Here is a 26,920-nt window from a genome sequence, read left to right as displayed (position 1 = left end):
TGAATTCGCCGTAAAAAAAAAACTCCCTGGTGTCTAGTGGTTTCTGCACCCCTTGGGGGCCGATTGGCCTCATAAAAATAGGCCGATCTGCCCCCAAGGGGGACAGAAATTGCCTAAATATAATTTCCACCCAGGGAAGTGACCCTTGCCTAAGCGGTTGCACCCCACCTCTAAAAAACAACAAAACAAAAAGAAAAAAAGGTCCCTGACACCTAGAGGTTTCTGCCCCCTGGGGGCAGATCGGCCTAATAACAATAGGCCGATCTGCCCCTGGGGGGGCAGAAAAGGCCTTGAAAAAAACTGTCCCCCTGGTGAGCGACCTTTGCCCACGGGGTCGCTCCCCTTATCCGATTTTCATTTTTCAAAACAAATCCCTGGTGTCTAGTGGGCATTTCAGAAGGCAGATCGCTTCACGATCTGGCTTCTGAAAGGCTCTGAGAGACTTCAAAGGGAAGGAAATTCCTTTCCTTCCCTTTGAAGCCTCTCAGCCCCCATCACATGATCGGAAGAGAAATGCAAAGCATTTCTCTTCTGATCGCGCTGGAAGCTGAGCTTCCAGCGCAATGGGGAAGTGGTCTCTGATGAGGTCAGTGCGTGAATGCGCGCTGACGTCATCAGACGTCACTGGGGGGTCGGGGGGTCAGGGGTGGAAGGGGCTTCCCCTTCTATACCTGCCTTAGGGTGGGTGGGAGGGAAGCCTCCGACTCCATGCTGAGGACGTACTGGTTACGTCCTCTGCACAGGAGCACTGTGCCGGTGGACGTAACCATTACGTCCCTGGCACAGAAGGGGTTAAAGTACGACTTTACCATGAAAGAGCATTTTTCATTACAATTCCAAAGACACCAAAAATAAGCTGCCATGAGCTCCCATTTGGAAATTACAGCATATTAAATGAAATAAGGCACATTCAATATTACCCTTATGGGAGAGGTAGGCTTTGCAGTAGTGAAAAACAAATGTAAGAGTTTTTCACTACCAGAGCATGTAAAACCTAAAATAACATGTCCTAGTTTTTAAATACATTGCACCCACGCTGCGTGTGGGATGTTTAGGACATACACTATGGGTGACATATATATTAAAAAGGATGTTTTGGACCTGGAGATTAAATGGCAGTTTAAAACTGCGCACACAGGCTGCAATGGTAGGCCTGAGACATGTTAAACGGACTACTTAAGTGGGTGGCACAATCAATGCTGCAGGCCCAGTAGTAGCATTTAATTTGCAGGCCCATGGCACAGATAGTACCTCTTTACTAGGGGTGTATAGGTATATGAGATATGCCAATAGGGGATATGCCAATTCTGCTATGTTTAGAGGAGAGAGGATAATCACTTTAGCACTTGTTAACAGTGCTACTGTGCACAGAGTCCTAATGCGAGCAAAACTAATTCAGCAAAAAATTGCAGGGAAAAGTTAAAACGTTGGGGATGACCCTGCACTGATTCCCAGAACCGCGCCCACCTATGAGGGCTTTGCGACATTGCTAGTGAGACAGGACTAACAACATTCCACTATGACAGAGCTAGTTAGGTGTCTAACAGCATATCACCCACACTGTCTCTTCAGAAAAGTATCTTCACCCAAATTATCACTAACTTTCCTCCCATGTTGCTAGCAGGTTCCACACTTACCTGTCACCACATGGCGCATGCAATCCTGTGGGTTACGTGTACATCAAACTTCTAAGACAAACGTGCTGAGTTGAATATGAGGTGTACTCATATCTGTCACACTCCAGTTCCGGTCCATCACCACAAGACTAGTTTAGGAGCTGCAGCAGTACCTCTGAAATAGACCATGTTGCAAAATGTTGCATACTCAAGTAGGTGTCTACCATCATGTTTCTAACAAAATATATCTCATATTTGTGCTGTACAACTAAGTGACTTGCAACCAAGTGGAAGGGTCTGGGCACACATTCCCTGAATTATTTAGTAATTGAAGCCACACAACCTCTCACCACTACTGCCACTTCCATGAGATAGGATTCTCCCAAGTACCTACCTCTGTGGCATAGCCAGGGAGACAAATCTGTCACTAACCCCTGTCTTGCAGGGCACATACCCTGTATTTGAAGTAAAGTGTCAATCTGGAATATGCCAACTGTTGTCACACAGGATGGACAAAGTTCACTGTGAGTACCATAGATGTCTGCACTATTCTTATCTGGGTGCAGTTGCATCAAAAGAAGCTCGTCAGCACCTGCACCCAGTGAGTGGTAGAGAGACTTGAGAAAACTTTGGACAGCACCCCAAAATGACCTGTTGCTCTCTACTGATGAGGACATTAATCCAGAAACACATGTCTAGAGTTACACAACACAGGCTGCACCAACAAAGATGTAAAATAAAATATTATCACTGAAGTAAGTCTTATTCTGCACATTGAGTACATGAGCAAAGGAGCACCAAAATTAAATGAATTTTTAAAGATTTAAGGCAAAAAGCATACAAAACACATCAATCAATAATCACAATTCACAGGTGAGCCGGACTTAGGTATGATCTCAGATCGACCATGATGGTGCATGGGTTGACTATGCCAAGCTCATTGTTCTGCTAAAAAAATACCTTTTGACTTAGCCTTTGAAATTTAAGTCAAATTCATTCACTATGGCAGAGTTGCAGGCTGTATCTGTGGAATCCTCTTGGAGTCAAATATCCATTAGGCAAGATCCTGCTGAAGCTGTTGGTTTTGGTGGAAAAAGTTAAAAGTGGGAGAAATTCAGTTTCGGTTTTCGAAGCTGCCAAAGTCCGCCAAAATCCTTCAAACTCAAAGTCATCAAGCAAGGAGAGCTTGAATCAAATTCCATTCAAAACTGGACAATTTTTCTGAGAAACCCACCTAATGGTCCGAAGGTCTTGGAAGTCAAAAAAGTTTATAAGTCACAGATTTTCAAAATTTCTGGAGCACTTCTCTTGGTTACTTCTAAGGCTCCCTGGACCGCAAGAACAGCAATAGGAACTAAGGTTCACTCCAGAACAGGTCACCAGCATGGTCCAGTTAAGGCTCACTTGCTGCTGGGTACTTCAGATAAAAAGCCTCTTGAAGCGTATTGTGTTCCCATGGCCACACAGGAGGTCTGCCAACAGACCCTTGGAGTCTATTTCTTAGCCCTGCATACAGGTGGGAGTAGGTCCAGTTCTTCAGGTCTACAAACAGATATCAAACAACAAGGACAGCCTTTTTGTGATCTTCCACAGGTCCATAGAGTGTTCTGATGAGCTGTGGATCAGGTCCCACTTTGGTAAGATTCACTACCCAGTGGGTGTAGGTGACGTTTGGACTCTACTTAATCAATGAGGAAAGGAATCCAGAGTGCAAAACTACCCAATTTTGAAGCACATTCTGTTTTTATCATTGCAAACCTTTCCACAGTGAACTATTCTAAGTAAATTCCAAGCTGACATAGTGTTCCTGCCTTTGGAGGTGGCTTGTTTGCCAGCCCAATGAATGTTTGGGGATATGAGAAGTCTCCTCAACTACACCAAACTGATTCTCGGACCAAATCCTCCTCTCTCTGGGGTGGTGCCAAGCTGGCTAGACAGAGCCCAGGAAACTAAAAGTTTCTCTCTAACAAGTTCCCCCTTTACATTTCACTATGAATGGGCATGTCTCCCCCTAGTCCATTTCAAGTTAATGAAGTTCCTGACCACTTTTCCAGATGCCTTTCCTGAGCTAATATGTGTAACATACATCACACCCAGGTCATCCTGCCAAAAGACCTAAGCCATTGTTTCTTCTCTGGAAACAGTTTTCACATCTAATTATGGGAAGCCCGGACAAGCCAGCCACATCTAATTAAGGGAAGCGCTGGCAAGCCAGTTGCTGGCTGGCTAATGCTAATTAGCCCACATGAGGTTCAAGCAGTTAAGTAGGACTTTTAGAAAGTCCTTTTTTATATAAGTATATTTTAACAATCTAACTTCCCCATTGAATTGGATTTTTAATAAACAGGACACAGAGATCAAAAACTAGCAACACCAGTCAGAAAAGCATGGGGTGATCATGCAAAATAAGGCATTTTCTCATTACAATAATTGTATTGTGAGATTAGGTTGCATTTCTTTCTTCTGATAATTAACTTTATGAGATTTGTCTGCCAACATGATTCACAACAAATCTTTCATATTCAATTCTGTTGTCATGAGTATGATAGCTTGCAGTGCAGTGTTGATAGACTATAGAGCAGACTATGAAGGGGTAGAAGAAAAGAGATGATGGACAGTGCAAAAGATGATAGAAGATCTTGTATGGTTGTTAAAGATGATTTATAATATCACAAATGAGAGACAACAATCCCTGCTTTATGAAAACATGGAAGGAGGTGTCAGACAGTCCATTTCACTTGTGCCTGGTCAACCCTGGAGAAGTCTGTCTGAGCTGTACCAAAGCCAAGTCCTGTTTATGTTTTGACAGAGGACAGCATTATTCATAAATTATACAACCAGCGCTCCAGAGGACCGTAAGGCCACTGTAGAAGCAGCAATTAAATATGAAGCTTCCCCATGCTTGTTAAGAGAACAATAAAATAAGTGAAACCAAGAGCATGGTCATTATCAATTTAAACAACTATGGATTACCTAAAACTAGTGCAGATGGTTAAAGATTAAACAGCAGGGATTACACATCTCAATAGCGAGCTTCAAGTGATATTTAGTGCCTGAGGCATAACCCCAAGTATAGTTCTATCTGAAAAAAAAGAAGCTAACACACACACATTTTTTGACATCACAAATGAAAATTACACATTTGGGAAAAGCTCCTAAATCTTAAGACATTAAAAGGAAATTCTGAAAAGCAAACAGCATAGTCAATAAAATCTTCAATTAACCTATAGAACTCCTAGCAGAAGTACCTTTGACAAACCTAAAATCCAATTGAAAGTCAATAGCACCAAATAATAGTTCACTGAATACCACAGCATGTGTTTTACTTCTAAAAGTAACCCTATTTATTGACAATATTTAAAAAATGTAAAGTAGGCATGCTGTTAGTAAGGGATAGAAAGGCATCAAAGTAAAACATAAGCAAAATATGGTCATTACAAATGCTCCCGATAATGATCTGAAATGAAAAGGCAGAAGATGATTCACATGCCTAAATTGGGCTCTTTACATTACTTTCTTATCACCAAATGTGATGAAAGCAATGCAAATCTTCATCACACCTAGCATTCATGAATTATGAAGTCATTAAGGCCTTTTTTTCCTTAATTCATTGTTTATTGAAAATCACATTTTCTTACTTTCATAATCAAAACCTTCCTGAATCCCTCCTTGCTCCTGCCCCTTAAGGTCAAAACAGTACTGCCTATTGTACTCTTATTGCTTCTGCAGATTGGATGTGGTGTACCCTAATAGTTTCTCTCTGCCTGGTCTGTTTTATGTCAACTGTGTTCCATTAACTCATTTCGTTGCAAGCCTGGATTTTAACTTTTATATTTACAATGACCATCAGATTCTCAGATTCTCAGGAACTTTTAGGTTGGGATGGGTTTCATGGTTGCAAAGTTCTATAACTTTATTCTGGATGTATGGCAGTGAATGGGAAGCAAATGGCAGAAGTTATAAACTGTGAAAACTGAGATCTTCCTCATAGGTCTAAGTTTGATTCCTGTCCCCGCCTGGTGCAAGATGCCAAAAGCTGGTAATCACCACTTTCTAAAAGTCACAGCTTAACTCTGTATCAAGTTATTGATTTTTCTGACTCAAGATTCTTTACCAAATTCAGTATGAATTTGGATGGGCATAAGCAGGCAGAAGCAGCCATAATGGTGTGTAGGCTAGACTATGGCAATGAACTTTATCTGGTTCTCCAAAAACATCCTCTTGATAGGATCAACATGCTATGGAATAATTCATTTTGCCACATCCTGGGTGCTCCCATCTTCCACCATGAGACCCATGTTTGATCTCCACACTCACAATGGCAAGTGGACGGAATCAGGTAAGGATGTGTTATCCATTGTATGTCTCCTATGCCATTTATCGTACTAGTCATCATTTAGTTATACAGAAGTGGCACCTTCCCAAACAATGAGAAGCTTGACTCAGTAAATTATTGTCCACTGACTGTCCCTTTGTACCTCAAAGAGATAAAGGGGACACAGGCCATATCTTTTAGGTCCCTATTCTTTGGAATAGTCTTTTTGAAAACTAGTGAACTCAATGGAAGCATGTGTATCTGTGGTTGTGCACTTAAACATCACATTACCTGTATATATTATTAAAATTGACTCGTTTTGCATGAATTAAGATGTTACTTTTTGTGCTTTATTTAAAACTCTATGGTCCTCATTATGAGTTGACCAGATAAAGGGCAGAGATAACTAAGGCCTGTATTATCTTATTCTGATTCTGGCCAGTATACCTAAGCCTAAATCCATCCATTAAACATCTTAAAACAATGCAATAAGCAATATCTATCTGGACATGGAAATACCAGATGAGCATCTGCATGGTATTCCTGATTTCAGGGACCATTGAGCTGATATTTACTACCCGCTCAGAGCAAATGGCAAATAACAGTGGCGGGTTGGGTGCGCATCAGGGTGTTTGACATTGAGCGCAGAGGGTGTCGAGGCAATAGGAGATGGGAGAGTTGTCTATTCTCTCATTGTGCTGGAGGGGACTGGCTGGGAATTTCTGTGGCAGCCGCCACTGGACCTCTTTGCCAGCAGTGTTACCAGATGCCAATCTGCACCCCGTAAAGCTGTGTCCAGACATATTGCACTGTTTAACACAGAATTGCGAGGATGTTCTACATTTGAGAGACATTAAGTATAGTATTGCTTTGCTACTAGAACAAAGGGGCATATTTAGGAAAAGTGGCGCTGCACATAGTGCAGTGCCACTTTTCTTGCACCACTTAGCGCCCCCTAATGCCACCATGTTTGCGCCATATTTAGACTACAACTCACCATGGCGGTAGTTAGGGGACTAGCGTCAATAATTTTGATGATAATCCTGCAAAGCTCATTGAGACCCATTGTAATCAATGGTGTGCCTCCTTTTAACGCCTGCTCTGAGCAGGGGGAATTCCCTCTTTGCATACATTATGCCTGGCACAGGCATAATGTTGCGCAAAGGGTTACAAAGTGGCGCCATGCATACATTGCGCCACTTTGTACATTTGGAGCAGGGATTTTGGCCTCGTTGGGCCACATAAGCATAAAAAAATGATGCTAATGTGGCACAAGGAGGTGCTAGGGGCTCTTATAAATGCCCCCAAATATTTTAGTCTTATTTCTGTTCTTAGAATTAGAAAGATGGTTATGATGAACTAGATACTTCCTCGATTTATATAATTAGACTAATGTCAACAACAATTACAGAACGTACACAATTGATGAACAGTTTCCCATGGTTGGTTTATTTTAATGTGCTCTAAAATGAATTAGTTGAACTTTGGTAAAAAGAAGTTGTTTCATTGTGAGTCACTCCCTTTTCTTCCATAGATTTCCAAGGAACAATACACAAAGAAATCTAATTTTTTTTAAAATAACGATTCGTTAAAAAAAAAAAAAAAAAAAAAGTGTATTCAAGAACGTAATTGATTCACTAAAAGAATGTGATTTTGTTTCAAAAACCGAATTGATTATTTAAATCAAGATACTGATTTGTGAAATAATACAATCAATTTGTTACAAAGTGCTATGTTTTGCAGAAAGTGATTGGAGATTCACAAATATAACCCAGTCAGGATAATAATCCTAAACTCACAATTTGACTGAGGAAAGTGTTTGTGGGATTGTATAATGGAGATTTTCTTAGCTTTAGTGAAGGAAAGTCTTGATTTTATTAAAACACGGAGGCGAGTATTATGCTATCTTCTCTTGCTTTATTTTGAAATAGCAGCCAAGATAAACTACAAGTCCCAGCAACCCAGCTGGGAAAAAACTACAAAATATGTCATACAGTAAGTAACCAATCAGCATCGTAGGTAAGTATAAACATATTGGCTGAGAGCAACAAGTCCTCTTTTCTTGCAGAGCAGTTAAGCCATTTTGAATAAAGGAACAATCAGGAATAAAATAGCACATGCCAATAGAATTGAAAACAAAGCTTCAAAACGATATATTATATGAATAGTCTTTTGATCCAGATCCGGGATGAGAAGATCTTGAAGTAGAGTTCTCTCATGTGTCAAGGCAGGTATGTCCATCGAGGTATGCTGATGGGTAGGAGAAAGCGCCTTAGGATGTTTGGTTATTTGCGGTAGCTGTACCTGCTGAGAATAAAGGGAGGGTTAAACAGAAGAACAATAGCGGTGGGATAATACTCGCCTCCATGTTTTAATAAAATCAAGATTTTCCTTCACTAAAGCTAAGAAAATCTCCATTTTATTACAAGCACGGAGGCTCCTATTATGCTAGTTCAAAGCATAGAAATAACAGCGTTAGCTACATGGGAAACAGGCTTACAATAAAAGGTTCTAAAGGTTGAGACATTTGACCAATCAGCTGATTTGAGAATGTCGCCCAAACTCAATCCTGCCCAATAGGCCTTGGAAGCCATAGCTCCTCTAGTGGAATGGGCCCCAAAAAGGGATATGTTAATCCCGGCTAGGTCCATCAGCCATTTGACCCAGCGAGCTAAAGTAGTGGAGGTGACAGGATTATGAGGGGATTTGAATTAGATAAGGAGTTGAGTTTCGGAGGACCTTCTCAAATCTCTAGTTCTTGAAATATATTCTTTCAAACATGTTCCTACACATAAATTAGGTTGATCCGGGAAATAAGGATAAAAAACAGACATTAAATTAGTTTTTGTTCTTCGTCTAACCTGAAAGAAAACACCTTGAGGAGTATACTGTACAGAGGTTACATCTAAGGCTCTAACATCAGAAATACGTTTGAGAGATACTAGACAGAGGAGAATAGTTAGTTTAGCAGAAAGAAACTTTAGCGACAAAAAGGAATTAGAGGGAAGTGATAAAAGGAATTGTAAGATAAGATTAACATCCCACATGGAATTGTATTTCGGTAAAGGGGGTTTGGTAAAGCGTATCCCTTTCAAAAGTCGACAAATTAGAGGATGCTCGCCAATCGGTTTATTATTGACTCGGTCATGTTCCGCGTAAATTGCGGATCTGTACATGTTGATTGTTCTATACGCCTTGCCCTGGGCTGCCAGGGAAGCTAAAAAGTTAACAACCAGGACTACATCTGCTGAAGCGGGCTCGGCACCCCTGACCAGACACCAATTATTCCAGATTGACCAGGCTGGCTTGTAAGCTTTGGTAGTGCCGGGAGCCCAGGCTTGACGTATGAAGCTTGCAGCTTCCTGTGAAATTCCTGGGGTTCTCCAGGCAGACCCGAAACCATCCATGCGACTAGCTGTAGAGTGTGATTGAGTATCAAATCGTGAGGTTGTCCTTGTGGATTGATCAAAAGAGAGGGAAAAATTGGAAGAAGAACCGGGAAATCTACAAGTAGTTCGAGAGCTGAGGGAAACCAAGGCTGACCCTGCCAGAGGGGGGTAACCAAAAGAACTTTGGTGGATTGACGACGGGCTTGTGCCAAAACTCTGGGAATCATTATGAAGGGAGGAAACGCATAATTGGTTTGATTGGACCAGTCCTGTTGAAAAGCATTGGTGGCCAAAGCCAACGGATCTGGCCGCCAACTGTAGAAGTGAGGGAGTTGAGAGTTTAAAAGCGAGGCAAAAAGGTCGACGGAGAAGGGACCGAATCTGGAAGAAAGCTTGTTGAAGATGGAAGGGTGAAGACGCCAATCGCTGGAGTCCTGAAGGTATCTGGAACACCAATCTGCGATCGTATTCATGTTTCCCGGAAGGTATTCTGCTCGTAGGGAAATCTGGTTCTGAAGGCAAAATTCCCAAAGACTTTTTGCTAGTTCGGCGAGGGGTTTTGACCAAGTACCTCCAAGGTGGTTTATATACCGAACTGCTGAAAGGTTGTCCATCCGGAGGAGAATAGAACAACTTGCCCTGTCTTTGGCAAAGGTTTGGATCGCAAAGGAACCTGCAAGAATCTCTAAACAGTTTATATGCAGAGATGACTCCTCTTTTGACCATAAACCTCCAGTCGAGAACTGAGCACATCTCGCGCCCCAACCAGTCCGACTTGCGTCGGATTCTAAGACAAGATCTGGAGCTGTAGAGAATATTGCCCGGCCATTCCATGCGTCTAGGTGGTCGAGCCACCATTGGAGTTCGGTCCGGGATTCGTGATCTAGCCGGATTAGATCCTCGTATGTGAAACCTTAGCGGAGATGGCGGATTTTTAGGCGCTGCAGCGCTCGATAGTGAAGGGGACCTGGAAATATGGCTTGAATAGATGATGCTAAAAGACCGATTATGCGGGCAAGACCTTTGATTGTAAGCTGAGATTTGTGGAAAACCGAATGTATTTCCTTCTTTATGTGGGAAATCTTTGGAGCCGGAAGATGAAGTGTAGCCTTGGTAGAGTCTATGAGAAAACCCAAAAATTCCATGTGATGGGATGGAATGAGGTTGGATTTGTCCTTGTTTATCAGAAAACCTAAGTTTTGAAGGAGGGACACCAACATATCTAATTGTTGTGTGAGTAGAGATCTGTCTTGGTGAAGAATTAAAAAGTCGTCTAAGTAAACAATAATTCGAACCCCTTGTGCTCTTAGGTGAGTTATCACTGGCTTTAATACCTTGATGAAGCACCAAGGAGCAGAAGAGAGGCCAAAAGGAAGACACGTAAAGCGGTAAAATTGGTCCTTCCACTGGAATTGTAGAAATTTCCTGAAGGAATGATGAACTGGAATGGAGAGGTAAGCATCTTGTAAGTCTAAACGAACCATCCAATCGTTGGTTAATAACGAATCTCGAAGATGGAGAATAGTCTCCATCTTGAAATGGTGATAAACCACAAATTTGTTGAAAAACTTGAGGTTTATAACTGGACGAAATTTTTTGTTCTTTTTTTGGACCAAAAAAAGGGTACTGGTGAAGCCTGAAGGATGAGGGGAATATGGCTCTATCGCATGCTTGAGACTTAGAGAATGGATTTCTTGAGAAAGAAGAGTGTCTTGTTGTTTGGAAAAAATTAGAGGTTTTGGAGGATGAAGTTGTAAAGGAGGAGAGTAGAGTTCTATATGATAGACTGTGACTGTCTGAAGGACCCATGGATCTGCTGTTAAAGACTGCCAGTTTGTTATGAATAGTGCCGTCCGGCCTCCCACCAACAATGGACCACAAAGAGGAGCGCTTACCTGAATTCTGCGAACCTCTGGATCTGAAGCCTCGTCTAAAGGAACGATACCTTTGAGGGTAGAACTGTGGTTTGTACTCCTGTTGGTAGGAAGTGGAGCCTCTGGTCTGGTTGACCGCACCTCTCTGGGTGTATCGGCCGGCAAAGCGGCTCCTGCCTTTGCCGGCTCTCCCAAAAACACGGGAATGAAAAATCTTTTGCATAGAAGACTGCGCCTTGTCCATAGAGGTAAAAGTTTGCACATATTTACTGAGCTCTTTGATAAAAGAATCTCCAAACAGCAAACCGTTGGCTTCTGGACCCGTCTCCTTGGCGGCGAGAGTATTAAGTTTGGGATCGATTTTTAGAAGCAAACTTTTGCGTCTTTCTTGCGCCATTGAGGCATTGGTATTGCCGAGAAGACAAATCGCCCGTTGGGCCCAATTAGAAAGGATGACTGGGTCAACATTCTTTCCTTCCATTCTGGCTTCTTCTGCCAAATCTAGAATCCTGGTGAGCGGGCCCGAGAGGTCAAGCAGCCTGTCTTGGCAGTTGGTCCATGCCCTGTCAACACCTTTCTTGGGATCTTTCCCATATTTTGTGAAGAACATTATCATATTCGGATCAATGACAGGAGTATTAGTAATGTTGTTGGGAAGGGAAGGTCTAGGGCATTCGGATTTGAGTCTATTGCGTACCAATTTGTCTAAGGGTTGACGAAGATTTTTGAGAACATAATCCGAAACATGGTCACAGGGAGTCCATTCAGTGGAATTGGGATGACGGATAAGGGACGGGTCAAACATCGGTTGACCTGAGAAATCCAGTAAGGAACTTTTTGGTTTAGCTTTAGAAGACTCTCCCAATTCATTAAGAGAAGTTTTACGCCTCTTCTCCACAGGCCCTGACCAGATCATTGTGTCTGGATCATCCTTATCCGTGTCGTTGTCAGATTCAGAATCGCCCATATCCTCATCTGTATCTCCCAAATTAGTGACCTGTATGGGAAAGGAAATAGTGGAGGTGGACGGTAAATTAGGGACGTTTTTTGACGGAGAGTCAGGGTTAACATCTGCCTTATCAGCCTTTCTTTTCCTTTTGGTAGGGGTAGCCGAGGATATTAAACGTTTGATAAAAGCTTCAAATGTTTTAGAAAAATCTGAAATAGAGGAGGAAACCGCTTTCTGGACTGAGTCCTGAATAAAGGAATCCAAATCCTCTTTAAATTGTTGAGCGTCGTCATCTTCAGAATAATGTTCCATGATAAAGGAAGGGTTTAAGTAATTCCAATGGAATTAACAAATATAAAAGACTGTATCTAAATTAAATTAAATTGAATTAAAAAAGTAACTACAGTGCTAAATAAACGAGAAAAAAAAATAAACGGTTTACTGTCTGTTTTAGGGGCTTCAGAACCCCGAAAATGGTTGCGCTAATTGAAGCGTGCCCAGCCGTCTAAAGATAAATTAGGTGGGAGAATGTTGTTGTTTCAGAGCGGTCGCGCTAAATCAAGCGTGACCGCAAGCCGCGAAGTCAGGGAAAGGAGAGTCAGCTGTTCTGACTCGCTGTCAGAAGCTGTGCCGGCTCGCGTCTGAAAGGAAAGACGCAGCCGAGCACAGCGCGCGCCCCAGGCGTTCACTTTAGAACGTTGTGGCGCGATAGGCAAAACCTAACTAACAAAGAAAACGGCGTTTCTCTGAACCAAGGACGTAAAAAATAAACCGATAAGGAAAAAAGGCACACAGTAACATATATATGAACAGTATATAAGAAGAAAGTATTAAACAAGCACAATAAAAACATATGAACACAGAGTAGAAAGATAGTACTTATCTTGACTGCGAGCAGCAAGAAAAGAGGACTTGTTGCTCTCAGCCAATATGTTTATACTTACCTACGATGCTGATTGGTTACTTACTGTATGACATATTTTGTAGTTTTTTCCCAGCTGGGTTGCTGGGACTTGTAGTTTATCTTGGCTGCTATTTCAAAATAAAGCAAGAGAAGATAGCATAATAGGAGCCTCCGTGCTTGAATTCGTTATTATGCAATAATATCAGAACGTTTGTCCCTCCCTATGGCCTCTAAATAGATATGAAAAAGATGATGAACTTTAAAATGGATCGATCTATGCGATTTCTGTAGCACAGTGGGTCACTGTTTATTCAGTATTTTTAGAGAATCTTCATTTTTGCAAAGAAATCTCAGAGCCTCATTATAGAACAATTGGGACCAGCTAGGTAGACATATATTTCAATGTCCAAGTTTTTCAGGCAAGAAAATGTACATTATTCGTGTGGACCAATGTTTGCTTTCCAGAGGAGGCCGAATTAAGAACCGCTTGTTATTTTAAGAAGTTGTTTTACTGCTTGTGAATTCCAGAGGGGAAATATTATCACACAGCCGTGTTTAGTTTTCAGTTACACTAAATGTCTTTGTTGTTGCACTCTTTCAGACCGAGGAGATGGAAAGATGTATTGTTTCACGTAGGTCTGCCAAAATTCAGAAAGAAGTGCAATGGCGCCCTACCGCAGACTCAGACTCCGTTTCGTTTAAGCCAGAACACACAGTTTCTGGAAATAATATTGATTTTAAAATGTTTCTAGAAGTAAAAGACTTGGATGAGCAAGGAAACAAATCTGTACACCTGTTTTTTTTAAACAATAAGTTCTTAAATGAAATATTTTGTTGAAGCATGTTGGATAGCTTGCCACTTCTCAGTATTTTGTGGCTGTCCACTGTGAGACACCTGCAAAAGTGATTAACATCTAGGGCTGTTTATGCATTTCAGAAAGAGTTTGTCCATTCTAGGAAGATTAATGAACCAAAGAAATGTCCCAGCTTTGTTTTGAACTTTGGCCAAACACGTTAAGGCCATCCTTTCTATCCTTCTAGTATGCCTTTATTTCATATAGGTGCAGTGGTCAAATTATGATGGAGTCACCAGTGACCAATGAATTGCATGAATTACTTTTTACATCATTATGAAATTTCTTGAAGCCATGTTTCAGGCATTATCTTCGTTTACAAGAATGCATTACCCAAACAGTATAAAGAGCATCCTTAAGTTAGTTTGAACTTTGAGAAAAACTAAGAATTAGGCGTTATTTAATATACACAGGCTAATTCATAATATTATTATACATAGCGTCCACTGACATGTTTCGTGTGAGATACTCGCTGGCCCGCTTGTTTACAGAGCCTTCAGCAGGGTATATTTTCTTAGTATGATGGACGTATTGCTTAGTCTAGCTGGATGGATTGGACTCTTCATTCCAAAGACTGATTTGTAAGGCCATGTAAGGCCTGAGGTTTTAGGAAAAATTAGCTCATTGTGCTTTGTTCCTTGGCCATCTGTTTCATGAAACACGATTTTCAGAAATTAAAAGTAGGCTGCTTGACTTAAATATTGGGTGCTTGTGACCGGTTTGTAAAGTAGACTGCAGTCTTCTTTTGTTTGGGGCGTTGTCGCTGTCCCATTTCTTGTCTTTTTTATGCGGCTTACTGGCACTTGCTAAAGGGCACGGTCAACGTTGATTACCTGTTGTTGGTTTTTATGGTTCATGAATTTAACCCACGGAATATTCCCTGCTTCTTATTTTTATTGTTGTTCCTTCTTTATTTAAAAATAACACCCAATATCCATGCTAACAGGTCTCTGTTATAACGAAAAGATAGACAAATCCTGACAGATGTAATATTCTTTACATCATACCTTAAGAATTTGGAGGAAACGCTTGATGAACACACAAGAATACAGCAGAGATGTGGGGTGAGGGTCAAAAAATATTTAGACCGGAGAAACCTTGTGCAATGTCTAAACAGCAATACAAAAGCTAACAAAGAAGAGAAAATAAAAACTTGGTGCATTTTATCACACAAACGTTCTGACTTGAGGTGAGATAAGGCTTCCAAGAAATAAAGAGAATGAATATCTGTCAGCCCGGGTCCACAAGTGCAGGTAAAGCACAGTCACACTAGACACACTACCTTAATGTTCACCCCCAAAGGCCAAGTGTCCACAGTACAATTAAGCCATATGGGGCTCACCAATGAGAACCACGGAAAAAAACACTTTGCTGCTAACCAGACAGCGCAAGAGCACATACAACTATAAACCTGAAACAGCATCTGCACCAAGCAGGGAGTCTCATCTGGAAAGCTTGTCACCTGGGATGATCAACACAACTTCAACACAGATGAGGCCCACAAAAGAAAACATTTATCTTACTATAAAAGAAAAGAACCCAGAAAAAAACTCAAAAGAGGCTGTACAGCTCGCAATGTCATCTACCAGAGAAGACTAAACTTCCTGGCAAGCCTCTTGACCTTCTCTGGTTGATGTGGAGAATAAAGAAGCAAAAGCACACTACTACTAATGCTTCCCAAGCTCCAAACAAATCAAGCTCAGAATATATCCTGCATCAGAGTTAAAAAAAGACTTGATAAACTCTCCATTTTGCTATCTGAGACGACAACTGGACTTACTCTCCTTTAAAAGTGGCCTAAAAACTTTCCTATACAAAAGATACCTACAATCTATATAGAACTTTGCAATATACTCACTGCTGATTTAATCTGTCCTGCTTATTCTCCCGCTACTCTTTACTAACCTTCTAATCCCTAATAATTTTTCCTTTGACATAACCTGGCTATCTCAGCCCAGTCTCCAGCCTCAACACTAAGATGTTGCTACTGTTACATACTTAACTCACTCTGTTCTGTTCTTTGTGCCTTCAGAAGAACGTCTAATGGGGCGGCTCCATTGAAATCATTGAAAACTGGGCAGGGCTGCTGCCTTTTAGTTGGCTTTGCACGAAACGTTTCTGTTTTTTGTGCATAGACACCCAAATCTGGAGTTTGTTTCTGAAAAACAAAAACTATAGTGTGGAATTAATATTTTTTGCTTCTGTCCATAACTGCCAGACATGCGACTGTCTGCCATAAATAGGGATAGGGTGAGTGGTCTGATTTCCCTACTTTAATGGCCCCTTCTACATCAGGCCTTTGGAATATGTTTTCCGATGATGGAACTAGGAAGGGCTACACCATCAGAAAACTAATGGTCTGCCTGACAGCACAGAGGGGGCGGACAAAGGTTTGGTGGACAGGGTACCTTGTGTTGTTCATGACGGAGTTCCCTGAAGAATTCAAAATTAGGCTTGCAGTACTGAAAGGCAGAAACAAAAAATGGTAGAATGGAGCAATGAAGAGAGTTATTTTCAATTACCCGAGACCTCACAGATGCCACATTTGCAACACAAATAGCTAAAATGGATGTAGAGGAGGTAAGTGAAAAAACAGTGTTGCCAGGAATGATATGAGACAAGAGGATTTGCTGGATAGGTGATATGGAAGGTATGTAAAAGTTTCCTAAAGATACTGGAGGCTGGTAGAATACCTGTAGAAGTTTACATCCTTTTATACAGGCCACTCTTAATGCATCCAAATGAGCTCCACCAGCTTTCCTCCACCAATACTACCAATAGTATGTGGCACACTTCCATTCTTTTTCCGATTGAGCACAATCTCTATATGGAGCCATTGAGATTTCTGGCTGCCGAGCATAGTGTGCCCATCCATCAATATAATAGTGACACAAATTTGTATCTATGTGGCTTTTCAAGCCAATGGCAATGTAAGATTGAAGAGTTGCCTGTCAATAACTACGGGTGGGATGGAAAAGACTGTTAGAATTCAACCCTTTTAGGGCTAGGGTCCTAATTTAGACTTTGGTGAGTGGGGTTACTCTGTAACAAACTTGACGGATATACTGTCCACCATATTACAATTTCTGGTGAGCCTATTTGACAACTGAATGAATTGTTAAATATGCCACTAACAGTACATGATAAAACATCCATGCTGCAGTTACACTTGTAAGGGAGCAGACACTGGAAGGCAGTGTGACTGACTTATGTGTCATTTGACAGGCTCATGCACTAATGCATGCCATAATCACACAGGTGATTTGGCAAACCCTTTGTCCATATCTTCTATCATTAAGGCCCTCATTACAACCTTGGCGGTCAGTGTTAAAGCGGCAGTAATACCGCAAACAGGCCGGCGCAGAACAAAATGGGATTACGACGTGGTGGAAACTGCCAACATAGACAGCCACTTTAACACTCGGACCGCCACAGCGGTACAAACAAACAGCGCAGTGGACACCGCCAACAAACAGGTGGAAGACAATGTACCGCCCACCCTATCACAACAGGCCTATCCGCCACCTTTTCCGGGGTGGAACCAACGCGAACAAAAAGACGGCGGAAACAGTACACAGAAGGGAAAACACTCACCTCTCTACACCCCACGAGGAACCCAGACACCATGGAGCCCGAATTGCAGATACTGCCGATGATGGTTTTCCTTCTCCTCTATCAGGAGCTCCAACGACGGCGGCGACGACCACGGTGAGTACTGCACCTACAACACGGGGGGAGGGAAAGAGAGTGACACACACACACAACACGCAACACCCTCACCCTCACCCACAACAACATACACACAAATACATGCAGCAACATTACATATACACCCCTCCACCCCCTGGAAGAACGCAAGGACAAAAGGAAATGATTTGAGCGAATGTAATCATGTGAAAAATCATTATCAAAATTCAAAATCCAGTATATACAATTATGTACACCAAATACAAAAGTCCGGATAGTGCACCAATCATTGTCCGTGGACCACTGGGCCCAAAATGCATAGGCGAGGCCCACACATGATACCTGACTCAAAACGGAGAGAACACTGGAGGAGCATCAGATCGAAAATATACAGGCACCTCAGGGGGAGGGGGAGGGGGGGCACCTCAGCCTGATGATTGCACAACGCCACTGCTCCACAAGGGTGCTCCATGCCCACAGTTTGGTCCTGGGGAGTGCAAAGCCACAATCTCTCAAGTCTTTCCAGTGGGTGGTTTGCCCACTGCTTTATCCTGGGGAGTGCAAAGCCACAGTCTCTCAAGTCCCTCCAGTGGGTGGTTTGCCCACTGCTATATCCTGGGGAGTGCAAAGCCACAGTCTCTCAAGTCTTTCCAGTGGGTGGTTTGCCCACTGCTTTATCCTGGGGCGTGCAAAGCCACATTCTCTCAAGTGGATGTCATTCTCCAGTGGTTCTGGAGGGGGCTTTGTGCCCAGAGTGGTTCATCCTGCCAAGGACTGAGGTAGTGGATGTATCTCTCCACTGGTTCTGGAGGGGGCTTTGTGCCCAGAGTATTCCACGTGCAGTGTGGCCAGTACAATACACTCGCCTGGGTGTGTATACCACGAGATTGCTGAGGTACAGGTATCATGATACGTCATGGAGGCAGAGACATACCGCACACTGCTGCGGCTTCGCATTATATATGCAGGTGACAACTGTGATGGCAGTGATGCTTCATGGAAGCTGCCCAGGGTCCTTCAACTCACCAGCCTCGGACGACTGACCACTGGGGATGGTAGGCATGTCAGCGCTGGTGCCACTGTCCGAGGACGTTGTGGGCCGCTGGCGGTGCTTGCGGCGGTGTCAGTCGTGGCAGTGCTGGCGGCGGGGTCTGTGGCTACGGAGCATGTGTCAGCACCAGCTGAGTGAGAAAGCAGGATGTCTCCTGCAGCCTCGACGGCTGCCCACCGGGGAAGAGGCTGGGGACTGTCGCAGTGGCTGTAGACGTGCCGGAGGCGGTGCAGGTAGCGGTGCAGGTGGCGGTGCAGGTGGCGGTGTTCGCTGCCGTACAGGTTGGCGTGGACGTGGACAGAAGGTGTGACACTGGTCCCTCAGTAGGTGCCACCATGCTCTCTCCTGACCTGCCCTTCAGTTTTTTGCCTTTCCCCACCTTTGATGGTGGCGCAGTTGTCTTGCCACTATCCCCTTTAATTTTCGCTGACCTCTTGGTGACAGGTGTTTTCGGCTTCTCCCTCTGGGATGTGGGCACCTTTTTAACCTTGGCAGGTGGCGGAATGTCCTTGCCCTCGATCAGTGGCACACTGGCAGCCCTGATGGTTGGCGCACTCCATGACCCCGCAGTTGCTGGCACCACTGTGCCTGGGGATGTGGTGGCTGAGGTGCTGGGCTGGGACCTGGAATGCCTGGCCCTAGGGGAAGGACGAGGGGGAGGTGAAGGAAGAGGTCAAGGTTTGACAGGAAAAGTTTTTTAGACACACTGGGACGGGTAGATGGAGGAGGTTTGGGAGGAAGAGGTAGTGGTTGTAGAAGCTGTACGTCTGCTGAATTTGGGTGAGGGTGCATGGGCTGGAGGCTGTTGTGAGGTGGATGGCTGTTGGGTGGGTGTGTGCCTGCGTTTGTGTACTTTGGGAGGAGGGCTCACTGACACACTGGGAGAGGACACTGGGGATGTGTGAATGGTAGTGGGGGTGGTGAGTGCACATGAGCGGTGTGTGGTGATGGGCGTGCTGGTGATGGAGGTTGTGGCTGAGGATGTAGTGCATGCAGGTGTGAGTGGAGACGAGACTGGGAGGGAGGAGGGAGACGTGGAGGAGGGGGACACAGTGGAGGAAGTGGATGTTGGTATGTGTGCATGGGTATGATGCTTGTGTGAGTGCCTGTGGGATGTGTGGTGCTTATGTTTGCCTGAGCCACTCTTGTATGTTGATGTGTGTGCATGCTGGTCTGATGGTGTGCTTGGGATAGGCTGGGGTACAGGGGATTGGGTCCGGATGGAGGAGGTTGGAGGGGGGAGGCTGGACACAGGGACAGTGGCTGCCATCAGTGCTGAGGCTAGAGCCCGAAATGCTCTCTGTTGGGCTGCCTGGCCAGAATGAATGCCCTCCAGGTATGCATTTGTTTGTTGCAAAAGGCTCTCAACACCCTGGATGGCATTCACAATGGTAGACTGCCCAGCAGTGAGGGATCTCAGGAGGTCAATAGCCTCCTCACTGAGGGCAGCAGGGCTGACTGGGGCAGGGCCTGAGGTGCCTGGGGCAAAGGAGATGCCCACCCTCATGGGTGAGCGGGCACGGGACATGTGCTGAGGGGCTGCTGGGAGGGCGGTGCTGGTAGGGGGGTGGAGGCTGTGCCTGTTGATGCGGTGGGTACAGAGTGGTCCGCCACCGCAAGGGAGCTCCCATCAGAGGAGGAGTCGCTGTCGCTGGTCTCTGCTCATGTCCCTGCCGTGGAGCTCCCCTCGCCCTCCGTCCCACTGGTGGCTTCAGACTCCGTTGCTTCACCCTCCAGGGCCAAGTGGGATGCAGCTCCCTCCTGCTCTGGTGCTAATGCTCCTCCACCTGATGATGCTATTGCACACAAGAACAGGGAGACCACAAAAAGGGGGGGGGGAGACAGGAGAAAGACATGTTCAGTGCATGCAACACCACTACCGTTGGCGGACACAACAGACACAGCAGCCCTCTGCACTACGCCATGCACTTATAGTTCCTAGATTAATCACATGCCCATGGGGTACAAGGCCTAAGCCCGATTGCTGCACATCTGGAAGTCACAGGAGCCTGACTAGGTGTAGATGGCTCTAACCACTAGTGGGGTTGGGGTGCCAAAGGGACCTTGCCTACCAAGATCGCCCTGGCCTAGGGGAACCCACTGCCCACCTCCGCCACCCAGACACCTCGTAATGCGCACAGAGTGAGCTGAATGAGAGTGTACTCACCCCCTTGTGACTGCTGTGATGCCCTCAATCGCCCGTCCGACTCCGGATACGCCACTGGAACATCAGGGGAGTCATGGTGCGACGGGCCCCCCTCCCACGTTGGGAGGCCATCCCCAGCTGGGCCTCCGCCGTCTTCTTGCTCCAGCGACACAGGTCCTCTCATCTTTTACGGCAGTGGGTGCTCTGTCTGTGGTGGACCCCCAGGGTCTGGACATCCTTGGCGATGGCACGTCAAATAGCCTTCTTCTGGTGAGCGCTGACCTGGAGGAATAGTACAGGGGGAAAGGAAATTCTTTACCCGTCCAGACCGTCATACTCATTGGCCCCTGTTCCCACCCTTGCCCTGCTGCACATACTCTCACCGTCCGCACATGCAGGCCTCAGCCCCCCCTCCATGTATCTTCCATCCACACCACTCAAAACAGGCATTGCCCATGCAGCATGCTCACAGTGTACTCACCTGTTTGTCTGGAGGACTGTACAGTTGTGTGTACTGGGGGAGAACCCCATCCACTAGTTTCTCCAACTCCTCCGAAGTGAAGGCAGGGGCCCTTTCCCCAGACACTGTAGCCATCATCGCTTCCAGACACAGGTCACAGCAGCACTTGCAGTGTAGATCCTCTCCTGTTGAAGGTCAGGTATCAAGTGAGTGTACAGACAGAAAATGGCGGTCACGTCCGCGGCGATGGGCACCGTCACCGCTGGCGTACATTGTTATTGGCACCTCGGCCCCAATGTTAACCAATGCAGAATTGCGCCGCGGTCTTCGACCGCCCACTGTGATGGTGTAGAACGCCAGTGCAGTTACCTCATATCCTCTTGTCCCATCTTACAGGTCAGGCAGCCGCCATTTCAGGGGAACACATGGCATTAATAATAACTGTGTCACACCTATGTAGGCCTTGAATACACACAGTTACAGGCACATTGCGCATTAATAAATGGGTGCAAATTACATTTTGTGATACCTCAGTGTTGGATGACTCTTTGCTTGCTATTCTCCTCCATAGGGCACGTCCACTGGGGCAGGTGATGAGATGGCAGCATCCTCCGGTGTACAGACTGCTGGTGGACCTGTCGACAATGGAAGAGAGACACATCATAGTCACCTACAGACTTGATTGTGCAACAATCCAGGAACTGTGTGCCCAGTTGGAGCCAGACCTGCTGTCAGCAATCCTCCATCCCACAGGGATACCCCCTCTAGTGCAGGTCCTATCAGTACTCCATTTCCTGGCAAGTGGTTCCTTTCAAACAACAGTGGCCATTGCATCAGGGATGTCCCAGCCAATGTTCTCTAACGTGTTGTCCAGAGTGTTGTCTGCCCTGCTGAAACACATGCGCAGCTACATCGTGTTCCCTCAGGTGGAGGATTTGCCCACAGTGAAAGGTGACTTCTATGCCCTGGGACATATCCCCAACATCATTGGTGCCATTGATGGGACACATGTGGCATTGGGACCCCCGCAGGAGTGAACAGGTGTACAGAAACCGGAAGAGCTACCATTCTATGAATGTGCAGATGGTGTGTTTGGCAGACCAGGACATCTCCCATGTGAATGCCAAGTTTCCTGGCTCAGTGCATGACGCTTACATTTTGAGGAATAGCAGCATCCCTTATGTGATGGGGCAACTCCAGAGGCATCGTGTGTGGCTAATAGGTGAGGCCAAGAACCCTATACATTGTGAATAGGTGTCTGGGTATGGGGTTGTCCCTAAGGGTTAGGGCGTGTCTAACAGTTGTCCCTCGATATTTGCAGGTGACTCTGGTTACCCCAACCTGTCATGGCTACTGACCCCAGTGAGGAATCCCAGGACAAGGGCAGAGGAACGCTACAATGAGGCACATGGGCGAACTAGGAGGGTGATTGAATGCACCTTCAGCCTCCTGAAGGCCAGATTCCGGTGTCTCCATATGACAAGTGGTTCTCTCTACTACTCACCAAATAAGGTGTGCCAGATCATCGTTGCATGTTGCATGTTGCATGTTGCACAACCTTGCCTTGAGACACCAGGTGCCTTTTCTGCAGGAGGATGTGCCTGGAGAGGGTCTTGTGGGAGCGGTGGAGCCTGTGGACAGTGAGGAAGAGGAGGCAGAGGAAGAGGATGTTGAAAACAGAAGCAATATTATTCAGCAGTACACACAGGTGAGACACTGTAAGTTCACTTTATATTTCAGTTATCTGTTGGACATTTTTCAGATCTCTGTGCCCCACTCTGGCTCCTGCTATGTGTACTGCTGCCCACCAAAGGTCTTTCCAAAGTATATTTCACTGTACATTTGAGTTGCAATTCTTTGATAATGTTGTACTAATACTTTTGTGAATCATTTGTCAGACTCCAGATTAGTATTTGTTCCAAGGGTGTTTATTTAGGTGCTCATAAGTAGAGGGGGATTTGCAATGGGCTGGACTGATGGTGGAGGAAAGTCTAGGGTAGAGTCCAGTCTCTTGGAATCACAGGTGCATTCTCCAATGGGGCATAGGAAGGGGAGTAATGGCAGTTCAAGGTGGACAGGGTGACAGAGTGGGGCAGAAGGGTGACAATCAGGAGAGTCTTATTTCCTGGTGGGGGTCTTGGCAATGTTCTCTGGCTTCTGCCTGGATCGCAAGGACCGTTTGCGGGGTGGTTCTCCTTTTGCAGGAGGTGGGATGCTGATGGCCTGTTGTTCCTGTGGTGGGGCCTCCTGTCCACTAGTGTCGGCGGAGGTGGAAGGCTGTTCATCGGTTTGGCTAATGTCAGGTGCCAATTGTTGTGCTACTGCCTCCCTCATGGTCTTGGCCATGTCAGCCAGCACCCCTGCACTGGTGACCAGGATGGTGTAGATGTTTGTTAGGTCATCCCTGATCCCCAGGTACTGTCCCTCCTGCAGCCGCAGGGTCGCCTGCAACTTGGCCAGTATTTGGCCCATCGTCTCCTGGGAATGGTGATATGCTCCCAGGGTGTTGGAGAGTGCCTCGTGGAGAGTGGGTTCCCTGGGTCTGTACTCCCCCTGTCGCACAACAGTCCTCCCAGCTTCCCTGTTGTCCTGTGCCTCTGCCCCATGAACCGTGTGCCCACTGCCACTGACCCCAGGTCCCTGATCGCCCTGTGTTTGTGGGGTTGCCTGGGGTCCCTGTAGTGGTGGACACACTGCTGATTGACGTGTCATGGGGACAGTGGCATGGGCCCGCTGGGTGGGTGCTGTGCTGGTGTTTCCTGAGGGTGGAGGCTCTGTGGTGGGTTGAGACTGTGGCAGGGTGCCCGTCTGTCCAGAGGTCCCTGATGGGCCAGGTTGGTCATCCTGATCCAGGCGTGCAGAGCTGCTGTCGTCACTGTGGGCCTCTTCAGGTGGGGATTGGATATAGCTGGCACCTCCTCTCCGGTGACGTTGAGTATGGGGCCTGTGGGGATGCAAATGCAGTGTTAATGTATCTGTGTGTGCCATCTTGTGCATGGGTGTGTTTCCCTGTATGGTTGTGATTTCCCTGTCAGATTTGCCTTGTGTGAGTGGTGATTTTGTGGGCTGGGTGAGTCTCTCTACTGGACATGCTTTGGTGATAGGTGTCCATGCAGGTATGTGTTGGGGGTCCATGCTTTGGTGTTGCATGCAGGGCTTGGTATTGGGATGGGTGGGTTGTGATATTGGGGTATATGTGAGGTGTTGGAGTGATGGGTGTGAGTGTAGGGGTAGGAGTTTTTGATGGCATGCAGGTAGGGTGGGGATAAAGTAGTAAAGATTTAACTTACCAGAGTCCAGTCCTCCTGCTACTCCTGCGAGGCCTCAGGATGCATAATTGCCAAGACTTGCTCCTCCCATGTTGTTAGTTGTGGGGGAGGAGTTGGGGGTCCACTGCCAGTCCTCTTTACTGCTACCTGGTGTCTTGCAACCACGGAACGCACCTTCCCCTGTAGGTCATTCCACCTCTTCCTGATGTCATCCCTAGTTCTTGGGTGCTGTCCCATGGCGTTGACCCTGTCCACGATTCTCCGCCATAGCTCCATCTTCCTTGCAATGGACGTCTACTGCACCTGTGATCCGAATAGCTGTGGCTCTACCTGGGTGATTTCCTCCACCATGACCCTTAGCTCCTCCTCAGAAAACCTGGGGTGTCTTAGGGGTGTTATGGATGTGGTGTGAGTGATATGTGTGGGGTGATGTGTTGGGGTGTATACAGTGATGTGCATGGACGGTGTATGGGTTATGGTGTTCTGTGCCGCTGATTGAGTGGGTGCTCCTGGCTTGTGTCTCTCTGTGTTGGCAATCTTTTTTTTTCATTGAAAGGGTTGTGGGTAATGTGAGTGTGTGTCTTACAGTGGTGTGAGTGTGTGGGTGTGGTGTGTATATGCATGTCAGGTGTGTGTATGCATGTCAGGTGTGTGTAGTTTGAATTGTCCAATGTGGTGGTGTTTTGTAAATGTGTGTGCATTTTGAGCGTGGCGGTATGTACCGCTAATGGTTTACAGCGATTGAAAGACCGCCACGGTGATTCGTGGGTCGTGATACTGCGGGCGTATTCCTGTTAGCATAACGGTGTGGGTTTGGCTATCGCCAGTTTATCACTGACCTTTGGGCTGGCGGACATGTGTGGGTGTCTGTACTGTGGTGGAATTCTCTGTGTGGGTCATAATACTCGTAGCAGAAAATACCGCCGCGGGCACGGTATGTTGGCAGCCGTCAGCACGGCGGTAGGCAGTATTTACGGCCACGTTTCTAATGAGGGCCTATATGTCATAATATTATGACATAATATGACTGCTTGAATTTTATCCTCAAGGGGTGATGTGCTAGAAGATACAGTTAGATTAATAGCAATACTTGTACTACGATGCAAATGGAAGGTTTTTTTTTTTAAAAAGACCTGTGATGATTACATCAGGGTATCCCAAGTTAAATATCACATGATTTTTTGTTAAAAAAGAAATGGATTTAAAAGAGGCCACTCAGTTCAATCTCAGCCTTACAAAGAGTATCATCATTGTTTTACCAGGAGTGTCTATGATGTTTCAAAAGTAAAACTACATATACTTTTTTTTAGCTTAAATACCCTCCTTTGTTCCTTCTTAAATAGTCTATTATAAATATTTGGGTGACTTTTTAATGATTGCAAGACAACCAAGGTTAGATCATGAGTGTCATGGCCCTTTCCACAAAGTGAGCTGTTAGCTTGGTTGTAATACGTTGGCAACCAATGGTATCCCGATAAACTTAATTTGGAGTAGACAGGTAATTGTATAAAGTGCATTAATCATATTGTAATTAGTGTGGTTTCTTATTTGCATTTAAATTGCACACCTAATTCTAGCTCCTTGGTCTGGGTGGTTACAGAACAAATATTGCAGCGGCCACATAAGAAGTGATAGTGACAGGTGGCAAGCCCAAGTTGTGATTATAGATTCTGTGAAGCATGATGCTCTAGGATCGAGTGTAGACCAGAATGTTCCTTATGTTGTGATCCCTTTTTAATAAGAAACAATGCTGGTTATAATGTTAAGCCTCCAGAACTCCATACATTGCCAGTTCCTTTTTTAATTTTTTTTGCTTTACTTTTATTTTAGCTTGTAATAATGCCTCCTCCAGATGGTTGTTTCTGGAACCTTTTGCTCATGTGAGTCTTCGGAACATTTAGAACAGAATTGGCAAGGTTTGGTGAAAGCTCTGTTGGGATTTGCACAGGATACCAAGCAGTGACCTTTGTCGTTGGTATTCTTTAAGACTTGCTATAAGCTTCCTCAAAATCTGTTAACAGCAAGAGAAATTGGCATTACGTGCCAGATTAATAAGATCTTTCAAATGATACAACTTTGAATACAGGAAATTCAGCTGGCCCTCAATACAGCAAAACTGTGCTTATGGTGGTAAGTTTGGGCCCAGCAATAGCAAAACTAGAGGAAGAGTAAAGGTTATTGGCAGATCAAAGAATACCTGGTCCCGAAAAGTGATGTCCTTGTGTTTTAACTAAAGTGACAGCTGACCCTGAAAGGACATGTCAGTCAATTGATGAGCCTATGTGGATATTTTACCTACATTATGGTAAAAAGGCCCCTTTCTAGATGTTAAAGATAGAGATACTATTGCAAGTGCTATAAATGCTTCCAGTCTGGATTTACTGTAAGACCATTTTTATCAGTGCT

The sequence above is a fragment of the Pleurodeles waltl genome, chromosome 5 (assembly GCF_031143425.1).
Source record: "Pleurodeles waltl isolate 20211129_DDA chromosome 5, aPleWal1.hap1.20221129, whole genome shotgun sequence".
NCBI lineage: Eukaryota > Metazoa > Chordata > Amphibia > Caudata > Salamandridae > Pleurodeles > Pleurodeles waltl.
This window is presented reverse-complemented; position numbering follows the sequence as displayed.